The following is a 13,521-nucleotide window of genomic DNA, read 5'->3' as shown; positions in this document are numbered from 1 at the left end:
TCTTGATGGGTGGGGCTGGGTTCCCTCCCTGTTGGTTGTTTTGCCTGAGGCAACCCAACACTGGAGCCTACCTGGGCTCTTCGGTGGGGCTAATGACAGACTCTGGGAGGGCTCACGCCAAGGAGGACTTCCCAGAACTTCTGCTGCCAGTGTCCTTGTCCCCACAGTGAGCCACAGCCCCCACCCCACCCCCGTGCCTCTGCAGATGACCCTCCAACACTAGCAGGTAGTTCTGGTTCAGTTTGCCCTGGTGTCACTGCTCCTTCCCCTGGGTCCCGACACGCACACTACTTTGTGTATGTCCTCCAAGAGTGGAGTCTCTGTTTCCCCCAGTCCTGTCGAAGTCCTGCAGTCAATTCCACTAGGCTTCATAGTCTGATTCTCTAGGAATTCCTCCTCCCGTTGCTGGACCCCCAGGTTGGGAAGCCTGACGTGGGGCTCAGAACCTTCACTCCAGTGGGTGGGCTTCTGTGGTATAAGTGTTCTCCAGTCTGTGGGTCACCCACCCAGCAGCTATGGGATTTGATTTTACTATGATTGCGCCCCTCCTACTGTCTCATTGTGGCTTCTCCTTTGTCTTTGGGTGTGTGGTATCTTTTTTGGTGAGTTTCAGTGTCTTCCTGTTGATGATTGTCCAGTAGCTAGTTGTGATTCTGGTGTTCTCACAGGAGGGAGTGAGAGCACATCCGTCTACTCCGCCATCTTGGTTCAGGGCCTGGGAGAATCTATTCTTATTCTATTTCCTTTGAGCCATCTAGTCCATTGTAGGAATTTATCAGAGACCTCACAGAATTTTTACTCCATGACACCTTAATCAATTCAGAGGGTTCAGTAATTGGTACACCTGTAATTTAACTTTCCCACATATGTGAATGTTAATTGGCCTTTGTTTCACCAAGACTTCCTTAGTTATATGTTTCACTGTTTGATGTTGAAAGCATTTGTCTCATCCATCCCTATCAAGCCTCTGAATTCATCCATTATTTCTATCCCTTTCCAGACCTATTTACAAATTGGCCAAATCTCTTCTGACTTCAACTCTTTCTTATAATACCTTTTCAAAAGCAGCCGATATCCACCAACATATGCTAGTAACATTCAGATGCCTGAGTTTTTCTTCTAGAGCTCCAAATTCATTAGTAATATGATCTGCTTCTCAAGTTGTCAATGGCAAAAGTTTTACCAAATATTTACTATAATCTGTATTGACATATTTCCAATCTCCAATAACAACTTCCCTACATCCCCTACCCTGCCCCTAAACCTTACTTTTTAGGTTTTGGTTATGTGTACTACTCCCATTCTAGACACAAATTCTACATCAATAAAGATCAGCTTGGTGCTTTGTGACCACCTAGAGGGATGGGATAGGGAGGGTGGGAGGGACAGTCAAGAAGGAGGAGATATGGGGATATATGTATATGTATAGCTGATTCACTTTGTTATACAGCAGCAACTAACAAACCATTGTAAAGCAATTATACTCCAATAAAGATGTTTAAAAAAAAAGAGATAGACTAGATCATTCTGCATTAACAAACAGACCCAAAGTAGAAATGAATTAAAACTATAGAGTTTGTTTTCCAGTGACTCTGTAAATTCCCTGAAGTTTGATAAAGGGACTCTGCTTTGCATCAGCCTTGATTGGAAGTACAGGCTGACAATGCCTCCATGCAGAGTGTTGCTTGTTACAAGGACAGGAAAGAAGGAGTATGGCAAATTGCATCCTAGATCTTAAAATCCCACCTATAAGCGAAACACATAATTTCCACTTTAACTTCATTGCCAAAGTAAGTCTCATGCCACATCTAATTTCAAAGGAATGGACAAGTACAATCCTGCCATGTGCCTGGAAAGAGAGGGAACTGAAATGTTTGTGAACAGCCAAAAACAAAAATACCACATTTATTAGTTAAGAGTTTGGTCCTGGGTAATGAATAGAGAGACATGAGAAGGCAAAAAATAGAAAGTCTAAATATAGTCACAAATGAATGTGAGAATTCAGCATATAATCAAGGTGCACTTCAAATCAATTAGGAAAAGATGAATTATACAAGGAATGGTATTTTCATAACTCAATAAATACATTTAAATCTCAACCTCACTCCTGAAACCAAAGTCAATTTTGAAGAGATAAAAGATTAACATATAGGGCTTCCCTGGTGGCGCAGTGGTTGAGAGTCCGCCTGCCGATGCAGGGGACACGGGTTCGTGCCCCGGTCTGGGAAGGTCCCACATGCCGCGGAGTGGCTGGGCCCATGAGCCATGGCCGCTGAGCCTGCGCGTCCGGAGCCTGTGCTCCGCAACGGGAGAGGCCACAACAGTGAGAGGCCTGCGTACTGAAAAAAAAAAAAAAAAGATTAACATATAAAAAAATGTGGGGGCTTCCTTGGTGGCGTAGTGGTTAAGAGTCCGCCTCCCAATGCAGGGGACACAGGTTCAAGCCCTGGTCTGGGAAGATCCCACATGCCGCGGAATGCCCGTGCAACTAAACCCGTGCGCCACAACTACTGAGCCCACGTGCCACAAATACTGAAGCCCGCGTGCCTAGAGCCCGTGCTCTGCAACAAGAGAAGCCACCACAATGAGAAGCCCGCACACCGCAACAAAGAGTAGCCCCCGCTCACTGCAACTAGAGCAGCAACGAAGACCCAATGCAGCCAAAAATAAATAAATAAAAAATAAATAAATTTATTTTAAAAACTGTGAAATCATAACAGCATTAAAATAAAACATAAGTCATCTTAAATAAGTTTTGGTGCATATATAAGCACCCGAATCACAGAGAAAAAGTTACAAGCACAAAGAAGAATTCAGAAACAAATTTTAAAATAAACTTCATGTTCATTACATAAAAATTTAATGTTCCCATATGGCGAAAAACATATACATTTAATAAATGAGAAAAAATAAACTGAGGAAAATATTTGCAATGCATATGGCAAATAAAAGGCATATTTTAATATATAAAGTACTGAGTACAAGATTTACAATCTAATAAAACAAGGGCAAAGGATATAAGCAGATAATCTACAATAAAGGAAATTTAAATGGCTTTTAGACAATTAAAATATGCTTAAAATATGTGCAGTGACTAGCTATTTTAGATTATTATATCAAAAAACATCAAAATATATGATAGTATTCTGACCTCTTCAAGAGCTGGGAATCAATGAATACATAATTTTTGTTTTTGTTTTTGTTTTGCGGTACGCGGGCCTCTCACCATTGTGGCCTCTCCCGTTGCGGAGCACAGGCTCCGGACGCGCAGGCCCAGCGGCCATGGCTCAAGGGCCCATCCACTCCGCGGCACGTGGGATCTTCCCGGACCAGGGCACGAACCCGTGTCCCCTGCATCGGCGGGCGAACTCTCAACCACTGCTCCACCAGGGAAGCCCTGTTTTGTTTTTTAACATCTTTATTGGAGTATAATTGCTTTACAATGGTGTGTTAGTTTCTGCTTTATAACAAAGTGAATCAGTTATACATATACATATGTTCCCATATCTCCTCCCTCTTGCATCTCCCTCCCTCCCACCCTCCCTATCCCACCCCTCCAGGCAGTCACCAAGCACCGAGCTGATCTCCCTGTGCTATGCGGCTGCTTCCCACTAGCTATCTATTTTACAATTGGTAGTGTATATATGTCCATGTCACTCTCTCACTTCGTCCCAGCTTACCCTTCGCCCTCCCCGTGTCCTCAGGTCCATTCTCTACCTCTGCGTCTTTATTTCTGTCCTGCCCCTAGGTTCTTCAGAACCTTTTTTTTTTTTTTTTTAGATTCCATATATATGTGTTAGCATACGGTATTTTTCTCTTTCTGTAAGTCCTTTTCATATTAAACATTTAAACTTTACATTTGCCTACTCACAGTGCAAACTTTCCTCAATCACATATTCGCCCTTCAGTTTTCTTACTGATTTTTTTGGACATAAATGGGTTTTCAATTTACATATATGAAACCAATAAAAAAAAATCCTGGGACATCCCTGGCGGCCCAGTGGTTAGGACTCGGCACTTTCACTGCTGAGGGCTCAGGTTCAATCCCTGGTCAGGGAAATAAGATCCTGCAAGCCCTGAGGCATGGCACAAAAAAAAAAAAAAAAAAAAATTCCTCCTTGTGACTCTTCAGCCACTGTTATAATTGGAAAATGCTTCTCTATGTGGAGTTCATGCGAATAATAAATTGGTTTTTTTTCAGTATATGTTATTTTTCAGTATATGTTATTTTTTAATGTTATTTTTTAATTCAGTATATGTTATTTTTTAAATAAATATGTTATTTTTTTAATTTTTAATTTTTTAATATCTCAATAATATTATTGAGATATAGTTCATATATCATAAAATTCATTTTTAAAGTCGATAATTCAGTGGCTTTTAGTATGCAGTGTGTTTTTTTTTCCTGAAACAATCTATTACTTTAGAATGATATTAAATATTGAAGCGGCTCTCTCCCTCACATCTCTCACCCTCTCCAAGAGGTTCCTCTCCATTTCCTGTCCCATAATTATTAAAAAATAGGATGCTGACTCTGTCTGAGCCCTCACTCACTGATATATACCATACATATTTTCCCTCAGGGACTTTCCTTTTAGTATTATTTTTCCCTATGTGGCACGTTCCTCTACTCCAGGCCCACCCAGGGTAAGGCTCATGTCATCTGCAAAAAGTATCCTCTCACACCAGTCCACTCTAATCACCTGGACATTATCTGTTTTTCTTGTGAGTGTCACTATCCCTTTATCTAGTCTTCCTATTCCTACCCTTCTAAGATCAAGAATGACGCAAAGATGGGTACTCTTGCCACTTCTATTCAACATTGTACTAGAGGTTCCAGCCAGCACGATTAAGTAAGAAAAGGAAATAGAAGACAACCAGACTGTAAAGAAAGAAATAAAACTACCTCTACTTGCAAATGACAGATGCTGTATACTTTTGAACTCCTAAAAAATCAACCAAAAAAACCCGTATTAGAAATAATAAACTATTTGAATTCAGTGCAATCCCCATCAAAATTTCAGCTATCTATTTTGCAGAAAATGATAAGCTGATCCTAAAATTCACATGGAAATGCAAGGGAACCAGAATAACCAATATATTCTTGAAAAAGAAGAGCAAAGTCAGATGACTCACACTTCCTGATTTCTAAACTTACAAGCTCTGGAACCCATGCGCCACAACTACAGAGCCCACACGTCCTGGAGCCTGCGCCCCACAACTAGACAAGAGAAAAACCCACACGCCACAACTACAGAGAAGCCCACACACCACAACGAAGAGCCCACGCACCGCAATGAAAGATCCTGCATGCCTCAACGAAGATCCCACGTGCTGCAACTAAGACATGATGCAGCCAAAAATAAATTAAATAAATAAAACTTACAACAAAACTGCAGTAATTAAGACAATGCTGTACTTCATATGAAAAGATGCTCAACATCACTAATCATCAGGGAATACAAATCAAAATCACAATGAGATCTCACCTCACACCTGTCAGAATGGCTGTCATCAAAAAGAACACAAATAACAAATGTTGGTGAGGATGTGGAGAAAAGGGAACCTCCTACACTGTTGGTGGGAATGTAAATTGGTGCAGCCACTATGGAAAACAGTATGGAGGTTTCTCAAAAAACTGAAAATAGAACTACCATATGACCCAGCAATTCCACTTCTGGGTATATATACAAAAAAAACCAAAACCACTAATTTGAAAAGATACATGCACCCTAATGTTCATAGCAGCATTATTTACAATTGCCAAGATATGGAAGCAACCTAAGTGTCCATCAACAGATGAATGGATAAAGATGTGGTATACACACACACACACACACACACACACACACACACACACACACACGATGGACTACTACTCAGCCATTAAAAAGAATGAAATTTTTCCATTTGCAGCAACATGGATGGACTTGGAGGGCCTTATGCTAAGTGAAATAAGTCAGACAGAGAAAGACAAATATCGTATGATATCACTTATACGTGGAATCTAAAAAATACAACAAACTAGTGAATATAACAAAAAGAAGCAGGGACTTCCCTGGTGGCGCAGTGGTTAAGAATCCGCCTGTCAATGCAGGGGACACGGGTTCAATCCCTGGTCCAGGAAGATCCCACATGCCATGGAGCAAATAAGCCTGTGAGCCACAACTACTGAAGCCCGCTTGCCTAGACCCTGCGCTCCACAACAAGAGAAGTCACCGCAGTGAGAAGCTCAGGCACCACAACAAAGAACAGCTCCCGCTCACCTCAACTAGAGAAAGCCTGCGCGCAGCAACGAAGACCCAATGCAGCCTAAATAAATAAATAAAAGAAAGGAAGAAAGAAAGATAGAAGCAGACTCACAGATATAAAGAACAAATTAGTGGTTACCAGTGGGGAGAGGGAAGGGGGGAAGGGGAGAGGGGCAAGATAAGGGTAGGAGATCAAGAGGTACACATTATTAGGTATAAAATAAGCTACAAGGATATGTTGTACAACATGGGGAATATAGCTAATATTTTATAACTATAAATGGAGTATAACCTTTAAAAATTGTGAATCACTATAGTGTACACCTGTAACATATAATATTGTACAGCAACTATACTTCAATTAAGAAAAGGACAATGCCATTCTAGCATAAGGTTAGACATATAGATCAAAAGAATACAACTGAGGGTCAACAAATAAACCTTCACATTTATGGGCAAGTTATTTTCAATAAGGCTGCCAGTACAATTCAATGTGGAAAGAATAGTGTTTTCAACAAATAGTTCTGGGTCAACTGGACACCCAAATGCAAAAGAATGAAGCTGAACCTTTACCTCACACATACAAAAAATAACTCAATGTAAGAGCTAAAACTACAGAATGTTTAGAAGAAAGTGTGGGAATGAATCTTTGTGACCTTAGATTAGGCAATGGTTTCTTAGGTGTGACACCAAAAGCATAAGCAGTAGAAAAAAAAAAAGGATGAATGGGATTTTATCAAAATCACCAGGTTTTGTACTTCAAAAGATACCATCAGGAGAATGAATAGACAACCCACTGAAAGGTAGAAAATATATGCAAATCACATACTGATAAGATATCTGTATAAGAATATATAAAGGACTCTTACAATTCAACAATAAGAAGACTAATAACCCAATTTTAAAATGCACAAAGGATTTAAATAGACACTTCTCCAAATAAATGATACAAATGGCCAATTAGCACATGAAAAATATTCAGCATCATTACATGTCAGAGAAGTGCAAATCAAAACCACAAGGAGATACCACTTCACTTCCACTAGGATGGTTAAATCTTTTTTTTAATGGACAATATCAAAATGTTGGCAAGGCATGAGAGAAGGGTGAACCCTACTGCGCTGGTAGTAAGATTGTAAAATAATGCAGCCACTTTGGAAAATGTTGGCAGTTTCTCAAAAACTTAAACACAGAGTTACCATATGACCCAGCAATTCCATTCCTAGGTATATAACTAAGAAAACATATGTCCACACAAAAGCCTGTACAAGAACGTTCACAGTAGCATTATTCATAATAACCAAAGAACAGAAACAATCTGAAAATACATGTTTAACATTTTCTGTTAACTATAGCATCAGTTCAGGGTCTACGATAAACAAATACCAAAACATAATTAGATAGCAGAAAAAATATATTAGGGGAGATGATTGTGAAAGATAAAGGGGAATAGGAAGGTCACCCACACACAAGCCCCCCTTACCCCCCCCCACCCCTCACCCCCTGCTTATAGAAAGCATAGTTCAGCTGCCACAGAGGAGAGGGGCAGGAATCCCCTGAATAAGCAGGGGAATTACTTGTAAGGCTCGTCCTGGTGGTCACAAGTAGATCTCCACCCCGCACCAGTCAGGATCTTAAAAGCTTATACAGAGGCCTTCAGTGGGTTCAGACACCCATGCCATTCAGATGGTCCCAACAGCACACTGTTCTCTCAATGTTCTCTTGAAAATGGCTCCCACGTGGGCACCCCTCCGCTCCATCCCGTGGGCAGAGTGTATATTTCAAGGACAGAGGGAGGGGTGAGATGCCTCCAATCAGCCAGGTCCGACTCACAGGTCAATCAGAAGCCAAGTCCTCTCCGTGACCTCCCCCAGTGTAACTGAACAGGACCTCCTGGGACAGATCCCCGCCCTGCCACGTCCTCTGCTTACCTCTTGTTTGTAGAAAAACTTTAGCCTCCCAGGCCTTCCTCGAGTTCCAAAGAATAAATTTCATAAGGGAAGTGAGAAAATGCAGAAATAAAACAGTCAAGCCAGACAAAATAATAATAATTTAGCCATTAAACAGAGTCAAGGACCTTTACTTCCTCCTCAAGGGCTATAGATAACATTCTGAGCCACGTCCTTTGAGCTGTTTTGCAGATACTGAAACCCCCGCCAGGTGGAAGAAGTTAACTGCATGCTGCCCACAAGCACGTAGACCCCAGACGGGTTGGAACCAGAAGGTTGATGATGTTGACTCCGATGACCTCACCACCAACCAATCAGAAGAATGTCCACGAGCTGATCACACACCCTCACCCTGCTTTTCAGGTTTTTTGAGCATTAGCTAAATACCTTGAACCATTTGCAAGGGCTCAGCAAGGGGTTTCACTGGCGTGGAGGTGGCTCGTTTGGTGGCTGGCTGGCTGCCTTGGAGGCAGATATCACAGCAATAGTACAGGCACATGCAAGAGAAAACACAGTTTAGGATAATGAGTCCCAAAATAAGTAACAAATTTTTCCACCAAAAGCCCATGATCCGAACCACTGATTCACTGATTTATTAAGTTCCCGAGGCTGAGGAGTCAGATCACTCAGGGCAGTCACTTGTGCCCTCATGTGGTTTAATAAAATGATACATTAGTACACTCGTCAGGTATGAACACACACAAGATGTTTGAATAATGCCACAGGTGTCTCCTTGCAAGGCAGTAATAACGTCCAGGCCATCCTATTTTAGACGACAGCTTTTCTCATTAGAGACATTCAGGGTTCAGTAGAGACAGGTTTTGCCAGCTATCAATTAAGGCTTGTTGGGTGAATTTAGTAAGGGCTTCTATGCACCTGGGTGGTGTAGCCAGTCAGTGCCTAAGAAATCACTATCCTTTAATGGGACAGAATGACTACATCGTTCTGGTGCAATTTGGTTGGTTCTGTTTAGAGGGATTTTTCTGTTCCCAACATAGGAGTGTAAGGGGTTCGAATGTTCATAACCCGGGATAAGCCACATGAGCCCCTCCCAAACCTGAGCATAGCCACCCATGCTGGTGTTTTTAGGACCCTTCCAGTCTGTAGTTGACGGGCTGTCTGTGTAGTTTGATTGACAGAAAAGGAACATCCATGCCCACTGTTTTGATTGTGTGTGCCACAGGCCAGGTTTCTGGATCAGTATTGGTAATATCAGATGGATTTAGAATACTAGTCCTGGGCTCCCCTGGTGGCGCAGTGGTTAAGAATCCTCCTGCCAAGGTAGGGGACACGGGTTCGAGCCCTGGTCTGGGAAGATCCCACATGCCGCGGAGCAAATAAGCCCGCGTGCCGCAACTACTGAAGCCCACGCGCCTAGAGCCCGTGCTCCGCAACAAGAGAAGCCACTGCAATAAGAAGCCTGCACACCGCAAGGAAAGAGTAGCCCCCGCTCGTTGCAACTAGAGAAAGCCCGCGCACAGCAACGAAGACCCAACGCAGCCAAAAATAAATAAATAAATAAGTACATTAAAATAAAAATACTAGTCCCACCTTATTGTTTCTCAGTGGAGTGCTTTAGGGCCTTCCAGTCCCCTTCCTAGAGTGGTGATACCCACCATGGCCATCCTGACGAGCTAGAGAGGGGCAGCTGCCCACATACCCAACAGTTGGATTGCCTCCTTTGCTGGGCATACAAATGGGCCCACTGTAGAAAGTTATTTCCATCAGGTGCTCATCTCATGACCAGATACTGCAAGAGCAGCACAAGTCTAAGGCCCAAAAGACATATTTTTAGTAGGAACTTGTATGGGAAGGCTTTCCCTTTCTATAAGGATTACACTTGTGACCTGATCCTTAGATGTCAATGTGGCTGCAGCTTTAGGAATCTGACCTAGTTGTGTGTACCATACATGTTAGCAGGGGGAGACAGCACTGTCAGGCATGAGGCGATGACTGGGGAGGAATATACCAGGTAATGACCCACAACTTCTCCCTTCTCCCTTCTTTAAATGGTGCATGTTCCATTCCAGGCATAGAGTGTTTCCACAGGGCCAGTTTGCAGTAGGACAGTGGGATCCCAGTGGAAACTGAGTAGTTTCCCCTCACCCAGGGGTGAAAGTAACTCACCCATCCTGGTAGGATGTCCCATTATAAATTCCAGTAGATGATGCCTTTCCCAGGAGTGATAGGACTTGGTGTTCTCAGCAGCATAGCATGTTGATCCGTGGTAAGGTCATTGCTTTTAGGATTAAAAACAAAAACAAATAGAAAACCAAATATTTAGCATGGCCTGAAAAGCTCCACAATTTGGCCTCTACTACAGCTCTAGGCTCAGTCCCAACTCTCTCTCCATCATTCTCTGGGCTCAAGCCCACTGGCCTTCTTACAATTCTTCAAATGTGCCATTTGCATTCCCACCTCCAGGCCTCTTCACGTGCCATCACTCCCACCTGAAACACTTTCCCCTGTATTTTGATTGCGTTAGTTCTAACTCCTTGCAAGCTCCAGGGAAAAAAGGGACTATGGCTATTTGGTTCATCATTAAGACCTTAAACTTAAGCTGAGAACCTAGTAAAGTGCAATACATATTAGTCATGTGAACTAATGAACACTCTGCTAACATGAATGACAGGTTAGCTCCAAGACACACCCTAGAAACAAGGAGATTCCAGGTTGCTCCCACCCCATAGCCGTCTACTCTCCACAGGCTGAGCTACTCAGCCCTACCTTCAGGCTCAGCCCCCTTCCCATGTCTTAAGGAGTGGTTCTCAATCACCAGAACCTGGGTCCACCCCCAAGAGTTCTGATCTTATTTCCTACGTGATGACTTCATGCCCGGTCCTGGCCTCAGGTTGCTTCCAGTCTGGGGCAGCATCAGACACAAGCATTTGTTTCCTTGTCTGTCTTGGATTCGTGTTCTTGTATATGCATCTCCCAGACGCACAGAGGGAAAGAATGGCTCCAGCCCACAGGCAGGAAGGATTCCTGCAGAAGGTGATATTTGAACTGGTTCTATAACAAAAAAGGAAGAGTTTTCCAGAGAGACAAGAAAGGGGCTGGACATTCCAGGCAAGAGGAATAATGTGAAATGTTAGGAGAACCACAAGAAGAGTTTGTGTTTGTGTAGAAGATCAGAAAGCATAATAAGAATCTTGAATCCCGAAGAATGGGTGGAGGAAAGTGAGCCAAAGGGACTCCTCTAAACGAGCAGCATGATTGCCTTCCCCACACAGGGTCTGGGGACCCACTCAGCCAAACTTTTCCAGCTTCCCCGGGCGCCAAAGAGTGAGTCATCCCTGGCATTCCCCTGCCACCAGCTGCCATGCCACCAGCTGCCAAAGGACGTGGGGAGGGAGTCTCCATGGAGTCCAGGACAGCAGAGGGGGAAAGAGGAGTCAGCAGGAAACCAGAAAGAGGCCATTCCCCCAGGGCTAAAGAAGAGCAGAAGTCCCCCTGTTCCTACGTCTGGGGTGGGGCGTGTCCCTGCGACCCCTCCACCTGCCAGTGTCACCCAAAGGCTGGACTGAAGCTGCCGCATCGGAAGAACTCTCCACCCACCCCCACCTTCTAGGTATGTCCTACCAGCCCAACAACCACACACCAACACGGTGGCAGCAGCTGGTGTCTGGACCGAGACATGTCAAATGTTGGCGTGCTGAGGAGGAACACACTAAGAGCTGGGGCTTGTGAGGAAATGGGGAAGCCACATCTTGAAAAATGTCGAGAGTCCAGCCTCACCAAAGTTAAATGTGTTCATGAGCATAGTGGGGCCTGGAGAGAGAGGATGAGTCAAAGCAAAGAGTTGAGCAGAGAGAAAGGAGTGAGCAGGAGGAGGCTGAGAGAGCCCTCTAGAAAGCTAGAATCTTAAGATGTCAGAGCTGGGAATGCTGTCCAATATGACCTAGGCTCTTGCTACTCAAAGCATGGCGCCCAAACTAGCAGCACCAGCGTCACCTGGGAGCTTGTTAAAAATGCAGAATCTCAGGCCCCTCCCCAGTCCTTCTGAGGCAGAGCCTGCATTTACCAAGATCCCTGCATGATTCCTATGCACACTCAAGATGGAGAAGCGCTGATGCTTATGGTCCCAAATCAAGTCACATATCAGAATCACCTGGAACGCTTTTTTTTTTTTTTTTTTTTTTTCCCTGTACGCGGGCCTCTCACTGTTGTGGCCTCTCCCGTTGCGGAGCACAGGCTGCGGACGCGCAGGCTCAGAGGCCATGGCTCACGGGCCCAGCCGCTCCGCGGCATGTGGGATCTTCCCGGACCGGGGCACGAACCCGTATCCCCTGCATCGGCAGGCAGACTCTCAACCACTGCGCCACCAGGGAAGTCCTGGAACGCTTTCTACAAGTACAGATTTCTGAGCCCTGCTCTAGATCAAATCAATCAGAATTTCTGGGCACTGGGTATAGCCATCTGTTTTTTCACAAAGTTTCACCAGTAATTCTTCTTTTTTTTTAACATCTTTATTGGAGTAGAATTGCTTTACAATGGTGTGTTAGTTTCTGCTTTATAACAAAGTGAATTAGTTATACATATACATATGTTCCCATATCTCTTCCCTCTTGCGTCTCCCTCCCTCCCACCCTCCCTATCCCACCCCTCTAGGTGGTCACCAAGCACCGAGCTGATCTCCCTGTGCTATGTGGCTGCTTCCCGCTAGCTATCTATTTTATGTTTGGTAGTGTATATATGTCCATGCCACTCTCTCACTTTGTCCCAGCTTACCCTTCCCTCTCCCCGTATCCTCAAGTCCATTTTCTAGTAGGTCTGTGTCTTTATTCCCATCTTGCCCCTAGGTTCCACCAGTAATTCTAATGACAGAGTCCGCAGAGTAGACTGGGAACCCCTGATCTGGTCCAATCTGCTTAATCTAAAGATGAGAGGACTGAGGCAAGACAGTGACAACTAGCTTGGTAATCTGTTAAGAGAACTATTTAGGACCTCTGTCTAGAGACAAAGAAAATTGGATTTGGAGCCAGATCTGAGTTCAAGCCCCAACTCTATACCTTAAGAGCTGTGTATCTTGTCTCTTTCCTTCTTTGGAACTCCATTTTCTTAACTTCAAAGAAAAAAATTAATTCCCTGAATGTCAGGATTACTCCTCATGGGCAGCAAGGCAACAGAGAGAAGTTAATGGAGAATTCACTCTGTTTTGTGCACGTGCGCACGCACACATGCACGTGCACACACACACACACACACACACACTCTGTAGTAACAGCTTAACTGAAATTTTGGGATCCTTGCACCCCCAAATTTCAAAGCAATTTAAAAGCCTTGAAGTTTCATTACCCCCATTTTACAGGTGAAGAAAT

This window comes from Leucopleurus acutus (genome assembly GCF_964270905.1).
Source record: "Leucopleurus acutus genome assembly, chromosome: 7".
Lineage (NCBI taxonomy): Eukaryota > Metazoa > Chordata > Mammalia > Artiodactyla > Delphinidae > Leucopleurus > Leucopleurus acutus.
Note: the sequence above shows the minus strand (reverse complement) of the source record.